Raw genomic sequence first — 15,524 nt, forward strand, 5'->3', positions numbered from 1 at the left:
GTACTTAATTAAGTATTTACCATTAATGAGGTAACTAGTTCTTTCTTAGATGTGCCATCAGTAAATACCACAAGGGCATTGTCTATTGCCTTCCAAGCCATTACCTTGGAAAGATAACTTCATGTATATATAAAAACTTTATTAATCTAAAAATTGAGTCAGTAGCTAAATCTATACAAAAGCTTCATAATATGGCACGATATTACATTTTGGAGATATCTTTGAATGGATCCACAAAATAGGTTCCTTCTGTCACAACAATGCAGTAGGGGCATGACTAGTATTGAAAACTAATAAATGCAAGGGTAAGTAATGAATTGATTCTCAATAGTCTTATCCACCTGCTGTCAAGCAGATATCACTTCCTAGTTAAGGATCTAGGAAAATTTGGATCAGAATTACCTCTAAGAATATCAATAAGGGCTTCTAGTCTCCTGTGGTAAGTTTAGGTAAGGACGAAGCCAATATATATCACCCAATAAATTTTGAAAATCATTTAAGTTTATCAAATGGTCTCTGTACCTTCTCTGGGGTAATTTGTAACCCCCTCAATATAAAGGCAATAAATCCATAACTATATTGTAAAATCCTTTAGGAATTGCCACAGGAGATGGTAATCTAGTCTGTAATGTTCCCAATCAAATCAAAGAATCATAAATCTTCTTAAAATCTTTTACCTGATTATTTTTTAATCATGAAAATAGGCATGTTCCATGAGAAATTTGATTTCCTCATATGACCTGTTTTTAACTGCTCCCACACTAGCAATGAAGCTGTTTCTATTTACTCTAGAAATATAGGCCACTGATCAACCCACACAGGAGTATTATTAATTTACTTGATTTTATCTGTATGGAGCACAGGAAATACAGTAGCTACTATGGAAAAAGTGGCATCATGATAAGGCTTATGGCCTCTGTATATATAAATGTCCCGCTTGGACTCCTGTCTATAAGCCAGCTCATCAGAGCTACATAATACTAGCCCCATCTGTGATAACAGATCTCTTCCCAACAGAGTGACAGGGAGGTTAGGCACAACATATGGTTGAAATTGTCCTGAGTTACCTTTCTCATCTCTCCAGGTAAGCTCCAGTGTCCACCAGCCCCTTAAAACATTTTCTTTCAAAAATCAGTTTAAAATAAGGCCGTTTAATCGTAATAGACTATATCCAAAAAATTTCCCGTCTCATTAGCAATAGCCTTAGAGGATATAGGAACCAAGATAAGCTGAGCAATCTTTTCATAGGCAGATACAAGGATAATTCTACGTGGTGAAGATGCCACAATCTTTATTTCACCTGGATAAGTTCTGATCAATAGTGCCTGGATAAATATGGAATCCGACTACAGCAACACTACCTCTGCCAATCACAAATCTCCAAGTCTCTGGAGGTAATGGACCATAAACTCCAGTAGACAGAATCTTAATTCCCATTTCTGGGGTTAATACTGTGTGCCATGTGGAGAATAATTCCACTCCTGCGTGTCCTGGCCTTGCTCTGAGGAGCTCAGATAAAGATCTTCTTGAATTGGCAGTCTCTGGGCCCCCTGCACTGCCTACTGGTTCTCTATGGGCCCTTGTACCCGTTTTTTGACTGAGTATTGTCTTGAGAATCTTTCTTAATATGAATTAAAGGTAAGTTAATAATCTTAACTTGTAACCAGACTGTAAATAATAGTCAATGGAAAACCATCAAATCCAACCCTATTAATTTTAATTTCTTAAGGAATATTAAGTCATAACCATAACTTTAAAAAGCACCTCTTAGTTAAAAGCAATTTATACTCCTAGAAATCAATTAGGTGTCTGGGGCAGCACACACTCCACACTGACTGGCCCAGCGGGTTGTCAGACCAAGGAATTCTCCACAAATGCAGGCCACAAGCCCTCATCGAATCAAGTCCCTGTCTCTAGTATACACTGCCTGACCTGATCAGCTGAAAACCACCAGTTAGTAAATATTTAACCCACTAGATGTTACCTAGTCATAACGAAAGTGCTTTTGCAGATATGAATTTGCGCTCTAGGGTTGTGCGCACGCGCATTATAGTGGCCGCCTCTAGGCTTCTCGGGAGATGTAGTTAGAGTGCAGACCTCCGCATCCCCCTCACCTGTCCCATTCGAGCCAGCCTGGGGTAGGCAACCGCGGGGCCAGCTGTATAGATCACGTTCCTGTCTCTTGTACCTACTGCCTGACTTGAGCTTGTAAAACCGCCTGTCTGCCTGCTGCACTCTGTCTCTGGATAGAGCGCAGGTGGCTGCTGGAGGAGGAATTACCAATTACCAAACCATGGAAGGCAGAGCCCAATCTCTGCCCAAGGCCCGCGGGCAGCCATGGATCTCGGTCTCGTGGAGCATCCAACCCCTCCCGGCCCCGGACGCGCCTCCAGAGCACAGCTCAGGACTATGGGCTCTGAACTAGGCTGTCTCTGCCCTCAGGAAGGGTAACCAGCTCGTGCAGTCTAGCCACGGCTCTGATCTGACCAGGCCACCCGGGATCTGCAGGCGGGCAGAGCAGAAGGTACACAGGTAGCTGTACCCAGAGAGTCACCGACCACGCAACCCTGGCCCACTTGGCACCAGCCTGCTAAGACAGACCGGCTTGACTGGCAGATCTGTTGTCGGATGCCTGCGCACTATGTATTGAGGGAGTGTGACCTCTGTGGCCATGGTCAGGCTGCAGGAGGCTACAATCTCCAGGGTCCGCCCGCCCTGTGCATCCTGTAATTCAGACACAAAACAAGACTTCTGCATTCATACCACAATATGAGACAAACTTCATATGTAACATGAATATACATAAAACATATGTCCACAGTGACTACAGCCTGTGGTTCCCCTGCAGCTCTGAGCTCCGAGCTGTTCAACTCAGGGGAATGACTGCCTCCAAACCTGGAGTTCCATAGTCAAAATACCTCGGCAAAAGCCAAAAACACAGCCTCACTGGCTGTGAACCCTGGCATGCCAATCCCCTCAGCGGATTACCCCCGCCGACACCCGGCAAATATCCTGCCGTATACTAAGCCAAAATGAGATCTCTCTGTACTTATTACTAAAATCCAGCCCCAAGTTAGAGAGATCTGGAATCCCAGATGGGGCTGTCTCATTATTATACAGTAAGTGCCGATCATATTTTCTTGTAGGATAATTTACCCATCTTGCCCTCTATCCAGGGGCAAAAAGCTTTAAGCCATATTGTAATTCTCTCAATGTAAATAATTTCACTCTTACCCCTAAGTCTCAAGCAGACCACCCCAGTTCTGGGAAGCTGTCTAGAAATCTCTGTATCCATGTTTATATTACCGCCGATAAATCCTGCATCTGGCGGTAAGGTCCCTCAATAAATTTCTCTCATGTCCAAGGTCCACATCGGGGGCCATTTATGGGAGTCCATCCAGTGGACCCTCACTCCGTTGGGAGCTCTCGGACTGGAGATAATTGAGTACCTGTGAATACAAGCAGGTAAGAGAGAGAGACAAGACACGGACACCAGGTAGTTGTATCGAGGTGTCACTTTACTTAGGGAAGAACTGAGTTTTTTTGTTTGTTTGTTCCTGGGAGGGGAAACTGGGAGAAGAAAAATCATATGACATTTAAATAAAGAAAATATCTAATAAAAAACATTCTAAAAAAAATAAAGATAATGGGATTGAAGAACATTAAATTCTGTCTCTAGGAATTAATCTGTTCTTATTGCACTTATTGTACTGTTCTTATTTCAGAGGCAATATCAAGACCAAGGAGAAACTGAAAGTATCCAATCTTAACATAAACACTTAGACCGGAAGAGGAACTTCAAAGGAAAGTCCGACGAACTTTGATCTGCAGCAGTCTGGCAACTTCTCCACAGGTGGCATCTGCAGCCCTGGATCAAGCACCATTTTGTTTAGCTTTTGACTCTTGAGGCAAAGGCAGGGGGAGCCCACAATTGTTATAGGTAGCAACAGGGTACACATGCACCAAAGTAGATATATTAACCTCAGAGGATGATTTACGAAATTTGATTCTAAGGGATATAACTGATATTGCAAATATTGTCAGTAGACACAGTTACCAGCTCAACCATTTCAATGTTCCGCATGTTGTAACTGTCACTAGTTTTATTTGTTTGGGTCATAAGTTGGTAAATATATCTACTGAGAATTCACTTGTGCAATGAGAACAGGTTAATTCCTAGAGACAGAATTTAATGTTCTTCAACCCCATTATCTTTATTTTTTTTTAGAATTTTTTTATTAGATATTTTCTTTATTTACATGTCATATGATTCTTCTTCTCCCAGTTTCCCCTCCCAGGAACAAACAAACAAAAAAAACAAAACAACAAGAACAAACTCCTGTTGGCCCTCCTCCCCATGCTTGCCACCCCACCCTCTCCCATTTATTGGCTGTTCTCTTTATCTTATATTCATTCTTTTCCCTGTTTTGTGATGGCCCTTGTTTATTGAGTGAGATGAGATTACTGACTCATCTCTGGCTAAGTACTTGGTCAATCATTCTCTGCACTCTGACCATTCATGGATTTCTGTATCAGCCATTATAAACAGTACACAGATGCCTTAGGGATCAAGGTTTAGAGCAGCACTAATATACTGGGCATAAACATAAATATTTACAATGCAGTTTGACAACCTGGCCATTAGCAATACATCTAAGGTCTACTGTGCTCTGTGTCATCTCCAGACATGGACTCTGAAAATGCTTAACTGAGATGGAGTCCTTAGTATGGATCAGGCCACAAATCCAATTATAGTGCAGTTGGTCACTATGTAACAGTCAGTTGTACTGAGTTCATCTTACTTGAAGGCTGATTTTATAGACTGCAGTCTCAAGTACTGCATGATATCACTGATGTCTTCGCTCTCCTTTCAAGCTGCATAGCACCTTCCTGCTCTAGGCTATCATGCAAGCAGGGAGAATTTTCTGGTTAGTTGAAGGGTGGTTTCTCTTTTTCCTGCAATCAAAGTCCATAGCTAACAACTGAAAGGCAGTTTAAAAGAACTTTAATGTTTCAATTTGAAACTCAGTCACATGGCCTTAAGAAATAACAACAACAAAAAAATACAGACATGGATTGGTGAAAGAGCAATATTCCGTCACCATTGATGCAAATATAAACTAGTGTAGCTGGAAATAATTTCAGAGAATTCATTAAACAATAATGAATGAAATTATTTGTGTCCATGCTATATCCCTGCAAATCCTAAACATCTTACTATAATGATGCTTGCAGATTCATAGTATGTTATTTTTGCTCATGGTAAATTCATAGCAACTAGAGAAAGCAATTATCCTAGATCACCTAAAAATCACAAAAAGATAAGGACAATGTGGTAAGTGTGCACAAACTGAAGTGTTTCAGTAGTATAGCAGTAATTATTAAATGTATAGGTATATGCACCAACTGGAAAAATATGAATGAAATCAACCTCATTGTTCATATGGCAAATGGCTCACATGCTCGCCCATGTGTATTCCAAGATTCGACTATTTTGTTTTGGGAATGAGCCATTATGGTATGAGGCCCTTGTTCCTGTGAAGGTTTGATGCCCCAGTATAGGAGAATGCTGGGGAGGGTGAGGCAGGATTGGATATATGGATAGGCGAACACATTCATAGAAACAGGGGAGAAGGGTATAGAATAGGGGGTTTGTGGTGGAGAAACCGGGAAGGGGCATAACATTTGAAATTTAAATAAATAAAATAACCAATAAAAATATGATAAAATCTAAGATCTTTCAATGTAAGTAAAAATCAAAGATATAGGGGACATAGAATGCATGCTGCATTTCAAACCAAAGCAGGGATACAGGGCATAAAGGAAAGTGAATTATGGAGTAAAGAAAAATAAAAATTACAATTTTATTTCTAAAACAAAATCCCAAGAAATAGTGAACAGTTCATAGTTGCTTAGCTTGGAATTTCTTTTTTCTTTCTTTCTTTCTTCCTTTCTTTCTTTCTTTCCTTCTTTCTTTATTTTTTGGAACGATTTTATGTTCAGATTATAATATGGGTTTATGGATCTGCTGACAAAGTATTTTTATCAAAAATAATAAATTTAAGGAAATTATGAAAACTGCTGATATTTAGATGAGATTTGTAGTTTAGTTTTTGCATTGGTTTAGTGTCAACGATTTTCTGCATAAACCACACAGTCAATTCTTTCAGGGCTGTAAGACTGATCTACAGCAGTGATCACTGATGAAGAAATGAGTTACCAGACACAGACCAGAAGATGAACAGGATCTACAAGAGCTCTATAAGGCAATTCCTCACCCCTGCAGTTGCCCTTGAGAGAGAAAACTTACAACACTAGGAAGAAGAACAAATGCACATACACATCAGTTGACACCCACAGGAAATATTTCAAATTTGAGAAGTAACTAGAATTTAGAAAAATGTGGACTGTGGTTTATTGTTTGCTAATTGACCTTTTTATCATTGGTGGGCTATATTTTTTTATGTAAAGACTTATTAAATAAGATTGTTTGTCCCTTTGTGATGGACCTTCTGGATTAAAAAGTGCTGCCTGTGTCCCCAGGCAACTCTTTTTTTCTTTCTGGTAGGTCATACTAATAATTTTCAGTGACTTATGTATATTTGCTATGAGCTTAGTGAATAACATCTTTAGCAATCTATAACTACCTAACAGCACAAATGAGTTATCGGATCCAATACCAATATTTATGATACAAGGGAGTATCCCTGCAAAGGAATAAATGTGGCTTGTAGACATACATGTTAACCCCTAATATGAAGCATATCAGTGTGTACATGCATTTGCCTGGATGGAAACAGCATGGTCATCAGTCCAGAGCACTTTATCTCATACAGATTTGTCCTGGATTGCAAACTTTCAACTTTCTTATGGGACTTGGCTTTACCTTTCTCTATGTGAAGTTGTTTGCCTACCTTATATTCAAGGTTTGCCACAAAAGGGATAGTTGAAGTCATGTTCACATGTACAATATGTTGTATATTGCAGATGTTTTTTGTTTGCATGATATCTCTTCTGGTATTGTTGAAATAGGCTCCTACTCTTGATTTTTCTTAAAGAATGCTGAGTATTTAGAATACAAATCAAGGCCCTCTGTACTCTTTGTGGAAGAACCTTGGTGAACATGAACCTATTTCTTTGGCCAAGATAGTGGTTTAACAGCCATTTGTGTAGGGACAAGTTTTAACAAGAAGCAAATATCAACAACACAATGTTATATCATGTTGCTCAAAATTCTTTTTCATCACCGGTACAAATGTAAATTCATTTAAAAGGTTTAAAGCATTAGAGAAAGAACCCATATGATTATTAGCAATAATGTTGCATATTAAATTCAATAAGGTTGAAAACTAATGTTTTCCCCAATCATTGACATCAAAGTTAATATATATGTAGTTGAGTAGTCGTCCATTGTGTAAATGTACCACATTTTCTGTATCAATTTCTGTGTTGAAAGACATCTGGGTTCTTTCCAACTTCAGACTATTTTAAATAAGTCTGCTATGCACATAGTAGAGCATGTCTCCTTGTTTAATTTTGAAACAAATATGGGTATATGCCCATAAATGGTATACCTGGGCCCTCAGGTAATACTCTGTCCAACTTTCTGAGAAAGAGCCAGACTGGTTTCCAGAGTCATTGTGCTAGCTTGCAATCCCACCAACAATGGAGGAATGTTCCTCTTTCTCCACATCCTTGCCAGCATCTGCTGTTATTTGAGTTTTTCATTTTAGACTTTCTGAGTGGTAAGAGGTGGAATCTCAGTGTTGTTTTTATTTGAATATCACTGATGGCTAAAGATGTTGAACATTTCTTTAGATACTTCTCAGCCACTCAATATTTCTCAGTTGAAAATTCATTGTTTAGCTCTGAACCCCATTTTTTAATTGGGTTATTTGGTTCTTTCAAGTCTATTTTCTTGACTTCATTGTATATATTAAATATTAGCCCTCTATTGGATGTAGGGATGGTAAAGATCTTTTCCAAATGTGTTGGTTGCTGTTTTATCTTGCTGACAGTGTACTTTGCCTTACAGAGCTTGGAAATTTTATGAGGTACCATTTGTCGATTGATGATCTTAGAGCATAAGCCATTGATGTACTGGTTAAGAATTTATCCCCCATGCCCATGTATTCAAGACTCTTACCACTTTTTTCTATTAGTTTCAGAGTATCTATTTTTATGTGGAGGTTCTTAATACACTTGGATTTTAGCTTTGCACAAGGAGATAAGAATGTAACAATGTGCATTCTTCTACATGATGACCACCAGTTGAACCAGTAAATTTGCTGAAAATTCTGTCTTTTTTCCACATGTTGATTTTATCTCCTTGGTCAAAGATCAAGTGTCCATATGTCTGTGGGTTCCTTTCTAGGTCTTCAATTCTATTTCATTGATCTACCTGCCTGTCTCTTTACCAATAACATGCAGTTTTTATCACTATCGCTCTGTAACACAGCCTAAGATCAGGGATGGTGATTCCACCGAAAGATTTTCTGTTGTTGAGAAAAGTTTTCACTATCCTGTGATTTTTGTTATTCCAAATGCATTTGAGGATTGCTCTTTCAAATTCTATGAAGAATTGAGTTGGAATTTTGATGGGGATTGCATTTAATCTGTAGCTTGCTTCGGGGAAGATGGCCATTTTTTACTATATTAATCCTGCCAATCCATGAGCATGGGAGATCTTTCCATCTTCTGAGATCTTCTTTGATTTCTTTCTTCAGAGCCTTGAAGATCTTCTCATACAGATCTCTTACTTGCTTGAGTCAGGCCAAGGTATTTTATAGTATCTGTGACTATTTAGAAGAGTGTCAGTTACCTAATTTCTTTATCTGCTTGTTAATTCTTGGAGTAGAGGAAGGCTACTGATTTGTTTGAATTAATTTTATATCCAGCTACTTTGCTGAAATTCTGGTGCAATTTTTGGAGTCATTTAAGTATATTATTATATCATTTGCAAATAGTGATATTTTGACTTCTTCCTTTCCAATTTGTATACCTCTGACCTTTTGTTTTCTAATTACTTTGGCTAGGATGTAAAGTACTATATTGAATAGGTAGGGAGAGAGTGAGCAGCCTTGTCTAGTCCCTAATTTTAATGAGATTGCTTCAAGTTTCTCTCCATTTAGTTTGATTTGGCTACTGGTTTGCTATATATTGCATTTACTTTGTTTAAGTATGGACCTTGAACTCCTTATCTTTCCAAGACTTTTAGCATGAAGAGATATTGGATTTCATCAAATGACCCTTTCCCCAGTCATCTGACCACAAGCCAGACATGCCATGCCCTATGCAATATAAGGGTCAGTTTGCCCCTTCTCACTCTTTTGCTCTCTCGCTCTTTGTCTCTTCTCTGTTCTTCCTTGCTTGCACTCTCTCTCCTCTCTGCTCTTCGTTCTCTTCTCTTGCTTTCTTCCTCTCCTTTCTCTCTCTCCTACTCTCCTTTCTTTCTCTCTACTCAACCAGCCTATTTTCTTCTTCCTACAATGAAATAACTCATTATTACATTGCCTCTTTTTTAAATAATGTGCTGTGAATCCACAGGTCACACCAGAGAGAGAGAGAGAGAGAGAGAGACCCAGGCTTCAGCAGCCTGCCCCTGTCAGCCTGTACTTCCTGGCATCACAATAGTGTCTGGGTTGGGTGATTGTATATCAAAGGATTCCCAGGTGGTGCAGGCTCTGGATTGCCCTTCCTTCAGTCTCTGCTCCATTCCTTGTCTCTGCAACTCCTTCCATGGTTATTCTTTTGTAGTAAGATCTGATAATTTTTTTGAATTACTTCCATTTATGTTATATCTCCCTTTTCATTTCTGATTTTACTAATTTGATTCTGTCTCTGTGCCTTCTGGTTTGTCTGTGTAAGTTTTTATCTATCTTGTTGATTTTCTCAAAGAACCAGCTCCTAGTTTGGTTTATTCTTTGTATAGTTCCTTTTGTTTCTACTTAGCTGATTTCAGCCCTGTGTTTGATTATGTCCTGCCATCTACTACTCTTGCATGTATTTGCTTCTTTTTCTTCTAGAAGTTTCAGGTGTGCTGTCAAGTTGCTAGTGTATACTCTCTCCAGATTCTTTTTGTAGGCACTTTTAGATATGAGTTTTCCTCTTAGCTCTGCTTTCACTGTGTCCAATAAGTTTTGGTATAATGTACTTCACTTTCATTAATTTCTAAACAGTCTTTAAATTCCTTCTTTATTTCTGCATTGACCAAGTTATCATTGTTGAGTAGAGCATTGTTCAGCTTCCATGTTTATGTGGGCTTTATGTTGTTTTTGTTACTATTGAAGACCATCTTTAGTAAGTAGTGGTCTGATATGGTGCATGGGATTATTTCAACCTTCTTGTATCTGTTGATACCTGTTTTATAACAAATTGTATGGCCAGTTTTGAAGAAGTTACCATGAGGTACTGAGAAGAAGGTATATTCTTCTGTTTTAGGATGAAATGTTCTATAGGTATCTGTTAAGTCCATTTGGTTCATGACTTCTGTAGTTTCACTACGTCTCTGTTTATTTTCTGTTTCCATGTGAGAGTGGGTTGTTGAAGTCTCCCACTATTATTGTCTATGGTGTAATGTGTGCTTTGAGCTTTAGTAAAGTTTCTTGTATGAGTGTGGGTGCCCTTGCATTTGGAGCATAGATATTCAGAATTGAAAGTTCATCTTGATAGATTTTTCATTTGATGAATATGATGTGTCATTGGTTATATTGTTTGATAACTTTTGGTTGAAAGTCAATTTTATTCGATATTAGAATAGCCATTCTTCTTGTTTCTTGGGGCCATTTACTTGGAAAATTGTTTTCCAGTCTTTTATTCTGATGTAGTATCTGCCTTTGTCATGAAATGCATTTCCTTTATGCAGCAAAATGTTGGGTCCTGTTTATGTATCCAGTCTGTTAGTCTATGTCTTTTTATTGGGGAATTGAGCCCATTGATGTTAAGGGATATTAAGGAATAATGACTGTGGCTTCCTGTTATTTTTTATGTTATTTTTATGTTATGTGGCTATCTTCTTTTGGATTTGTTGAAAGAAGCTTACTTTCTTTCTTTTTCTAGGGTTTAGTTTTCCTCCTTGCATTGGTGTTTTCTCTCTGTTATCCTTTCTAGGTCTGGATTTGTGGAAAGATACTGTGTAACTTGTTTTTGTCATGGAATATCTTGTTTTCTCCATCTATGGTAATTGAGAGTTCTGCCTGGTATAGTAGTCTGGACTGGCATTTGTATTCTCTTAGGGTATGTATGAGATCTGACCAGGATCTTCTGGCTTTCTTTATCTCTGGTGAGAAGTCTGGTGTAATCCTGATAGGTCTGTGTTTATATTTTACTTGACATTTTTCCCTTACTGCTTTTAATATTCTTTCTTAGTTTTGTTCATTTGGTGTTTTGACTATTATGTGATAGGAGGAATTTCTTTTCAGGTCCAATGTATTTGGAGTTTTGTAGACTTCTTGTATGTTTATGGGCATCTCTTTCTTTCAGTTAGGGAAGCTATCTTCTATAATTTTGTTGAAGATATTTACTGGCCCTTTAAATTGGGAATTTTAATTCTCTTCTATGCCTATTACCGTTAGGTTTGGTCTTTTCATTGTGTCACAGATTTCCTGTATATTTTGGGTTGGGAGCTTTTGGCATTTTACATTTTGACTGTTGTGTCAATGTTTTCTTTGGTATCTTCTGCCCCTGAGATTCTCTCTTCTGTCTCTTGTATTCTGTTGGTGATGCTTACATGTATGACTCATGATCTCTTCCATAGGTTTTCTATCTCTATAGTTGTCTCACTTTGTGATTTATTTATTGTTTCTATTTCCATTTTTATATCCTGGATGGTTTTGTTCAATTACTTCAGCTGTTTGGTTATGTTTTCCTGTAATTCTCTAAGGGATTTTGTGTTTCCTCTTTAAGGGTTTCTACCACTTTACCTGTGTTCTCCTATATTTCTAAAAGGGAGTTATTTATGTCCTTCTTAAAATCCCCTGTCATCATCATGAGAATTGATTTTAAATATAATTTTTTTTCTTTATCTTGTAAGGTAACTTTATTTTTTATTAGATATTTTCTTTATTTACCTTTCAAATGTTCTCTCCTTTTCTGGTTTCCCCTCTGAAAACATCATATGCCATCCCCACTCCTCCTGCTCACTAACCCACCAATGCCTGCTTCCCTGTCCCATCATCCCCTTACACTGGAGAAATGAGTCTTCACAGGACCAAAGGCCTCTCCTCCCATTGTTGTCTGACAAGGCCATCCTCTGCTATATATGTGGCTGAAGCCATGGATCCCTCCATGTCTACACTTTTTTTCATGGTTTATTCCCGAGGTGCTCTGGGGTTACTGGTTGATTCATATATTTGTTCCTCCTATGAGATTGCAAACCCCTTCAGCTCCTTGAATCCTTTCTCTAGCTCCTCCATTGGGGACCCTGTGCTTAGTCCAATGGTTGGCTCTCTCTCTCTCGACCTCTCTCTTCAACAGGCACTGGCAGAGACTCTCAGGAGATAGCTATATCAGGCTCTGTCAGCAAGCACTTGGTGGCATCCACAAAAGTGCTTGGGTTTGGTAATTGTATATGTGATGGATCCACAGGTAAGATGGTCTCTTGGTAGCCTTTCCTTCAGTCTCTGCTCCATACGTTGTCTCTGTATTTGCTCCCATGATTACTTTGTTTCCCTTTCCAAAAAAGGCCAAAAAACTGGCACTTTGGTTTTCCTTCTTCTTGAGCTTCTTGTGGTCTGTAAATTGTATCTTGGGTATTCCAAGCATTTAGGCTAATATACACTTGTCAGTGAGTGCATACCATGTGTGTGTGTGTGTTTTTTATTTTATTTTATTTTATTTATTTTGTGAGCTGGTTAACTAACTCAGGATAATATTTTCTATTTCCATCCATTTTCCTACAAATTTCATGGATTCATTGTTTTTAATAATGGAGTAGTACCCCATTGTGTAAATGTACCACACTTTCTATATCCATTCCTCTGTTGAAGGACATGTGAGTTCTTTCCAGCTTCTGGCTATTAAAATAAGGCTTCTATGAAAATAGTGTAGCATGTGTCCTTATTACATGTTGGAGCATCTTCTGGGTATATGCCCAGGAGTAGTATAGCTTGGTCCTCAGATAGTACTATGTTTAATTTTCTGAGGAACCACCAAACTAATTTCCAGAGTGATTGTACCAGCTTGCAATCCCACCAGCAATGAAGGAGTGTCCCTCTTTCTTCAAATTCTTGCCAGCATCTGCTATCACCTGACTTTTTGATCTTAGCCATTTTGACTGGTGTGAGGTAGAACCTCAGGATTGTTTTGATTTGCATTTCCCTGATAACTAAGGATGTTGAACATGTCTTTAGGTGCTTCTCAGCCATTTAGTATTTCTCAGTTGAAAATTCTTTGTTTAGCTCTGTACCCCATGTTTAATGGGGTTATTTGGTTCACTGGTGTCTAAATTTTTGAATTCTTTGTATATATTGGATATTATCTGTCTATTAGATGTAGGGTTGATAAAGATATTTTCCCAATTTGTGGGCTGTTGTTCTGTCTTTTATGTGTGATAGTGTATCCAGGACTTGCTATGGTGGGAGGATTAAGTTCTCATGAGGCCAAATAACCTCGGTTTCTGTTGCTTATATTCTTTTGCTCGCCTCTTCCCAACTTGTCATCTCTAGGTCTATCTGCCCTCACTGTCTCCGGTTGTAGCCTATCCCTCCTGTGATCTTGTTTTTGTCAGAACTCCTCGGAGTCTAGCTGTCACTGAGATACTGTGATTCTGTGATACTGTGATCCTGAGATCGTGGGTGTGTCAGAACTCCTGGGTGTCTAGCTACCTCTGGTATCCTGAAATCCTGCTGTGTCCTGTGATCCTGTGATTCTGGACACTGGACACTTCAGGGCACCTGGAAATGGAACTTGCTCTGGGTATTGTGAGACGAGATGCGGAGCTAGCACCCTCGTTCACTTTTTTTAAAACATAAACACTTTACTGCTTATCATAGCAGATATTATACAACGTCATTGAAGTTTATGGAATAAAAATTACAATCTGATAATTTGAGGAAATGTAATGTAAATACCAATGAATAATGAAATATACATTAAATTAAAGGAACAAAAATGGGATGCAGATGGTGGGAGTGGGTAAGATGAATAAGGCCTCAGGTTTTATCTTCATTACTGAAACAGCAAAATATATTAAATAAACATTAATAAAATCAGAAAGTATTATTTGAGATATAAGGACATTAAAATTTGTTCACATATATTTAGTATTTTGGAGGGTTATTAGGTAACATATTTGATATTCATGCTGTTTTTTAATGTCTTCAATTAAGTATAGATTCCTTTGTTGTAATTAGCATAGGAATGAGAACAGTCTTTTATGTGATCTGAAGGGCCATGATTGTAGGTCCTCCACTTATCCCAATCCCCCAAAGAATGTAGGACTTTGTGGGTAGTTAGGGGACCTCTCTCAATACTAGCTCCCCTTATATATCAAGCTTTGTATTAGAAAGAAGAACTGGGGACTAATTGTTTAATGCTGCAATTCATTCTAGCATTAGAGAAACTGTGTTTGTTATGACTAAGAGGTTTAATGGACTGTGGCATTATTCTTTTTTTGGCATTTACAGGAAAACAGTTTCATTTAAAGCAACAAAATATAGTAAGCTGGTGATCTGAAGTGATTTCTGCTTTGAGTTGTTTAATGACTAAGTCATTTCTTTTACAGGTTTTCTTTACTTAACTGTGTTATATGTAGTTACATGAGAGGAGGAAATTATGCATAGATACAGTAATAATCCTTGATGTATCCTCTTGGCACCTGTTTTTAGAGTCCTGAAAGCCTGAGAAGTGAAAATCACTCACTGACACTCCCCATGCAACAAGACTAATCAGTTGTGACAATTTCTTTCTAAACCAGAACCTGGATAGTGAGTAGAAATCATCCACAACTAGAATATAAATATTGTACTTCTGTCGCATGACTTCTCTTGAGTTCTATGCTCATTTGCACATGTAGATAGCATCATCTCAATGAATTTCTTCTCATAAGAATTGTTGGACAATGCTTATAAAAATCTGCACATAGTTGTACTCTAGTAGTGATCCTTGTAATTTCATAACAGACTGGAATGCAAATGAATTCACATAATGAACATAGGACACCACTCAGAGATACCAATGTATCTCTGCATAAGCAGCAATTGCCAGGGCAATGACACCACCAGAGTCCAGCTATCCTATGACATCAAGACCTCAATATTCCAATGCAGTAAAGCAGGAGTAGACAACCTTAAAACCAACATTCTGAAGATAATTCTCCAACTTTAATAGTTTATTTAAGTACAAATGAAAATATCACATAATGAAATGAAGGAAAGCACTAATAAAAAATTGGAGGAAACCAACAAATCTTTTAAAGAATGCTAAGAAAGCACACGTGTGCGCGCACACACACACACACACACACACACACACACACACACTACCAACAACAACATCAAAATGACAGGGATTAACAATCATTGGAC

General features: G+C 38.2%; 2 gene segments (V, D, J or C); both read right to left on the reverse strand.

Moving 5' to 3' along the window:
• The window catches only part of LOC116080189, a 1,139,691-nt gene that overhangs the window by 1,086,763 nt on the left and 37,404 nt on the right, over positions 1 to 15,524 (reverse strand).
• The window catches only part of LOC116080186, a 1,015,034-nt gene that overhangs the window by 982,844 nt on the left and 16,666 nt on the right, over positions 1 to 15,524 (reverse strand).

This window comes from Mastomys coucha, unplaced genomic scaffold, assembly GCF_008632895.1.
Source record: "Mastomys coucha isolate ucsf_1 unplaced genomic scaffold, UCSF_Mcou_1 pScaffold6, whole genome shotgun sequence".
Classification (NCBI taxonomy): domain Eukaryota; kingdom Metazoa; phylum Chordata; class Mammalia; order Rodentia; family Muridae; genus Mastomys; species Mastomys coucha.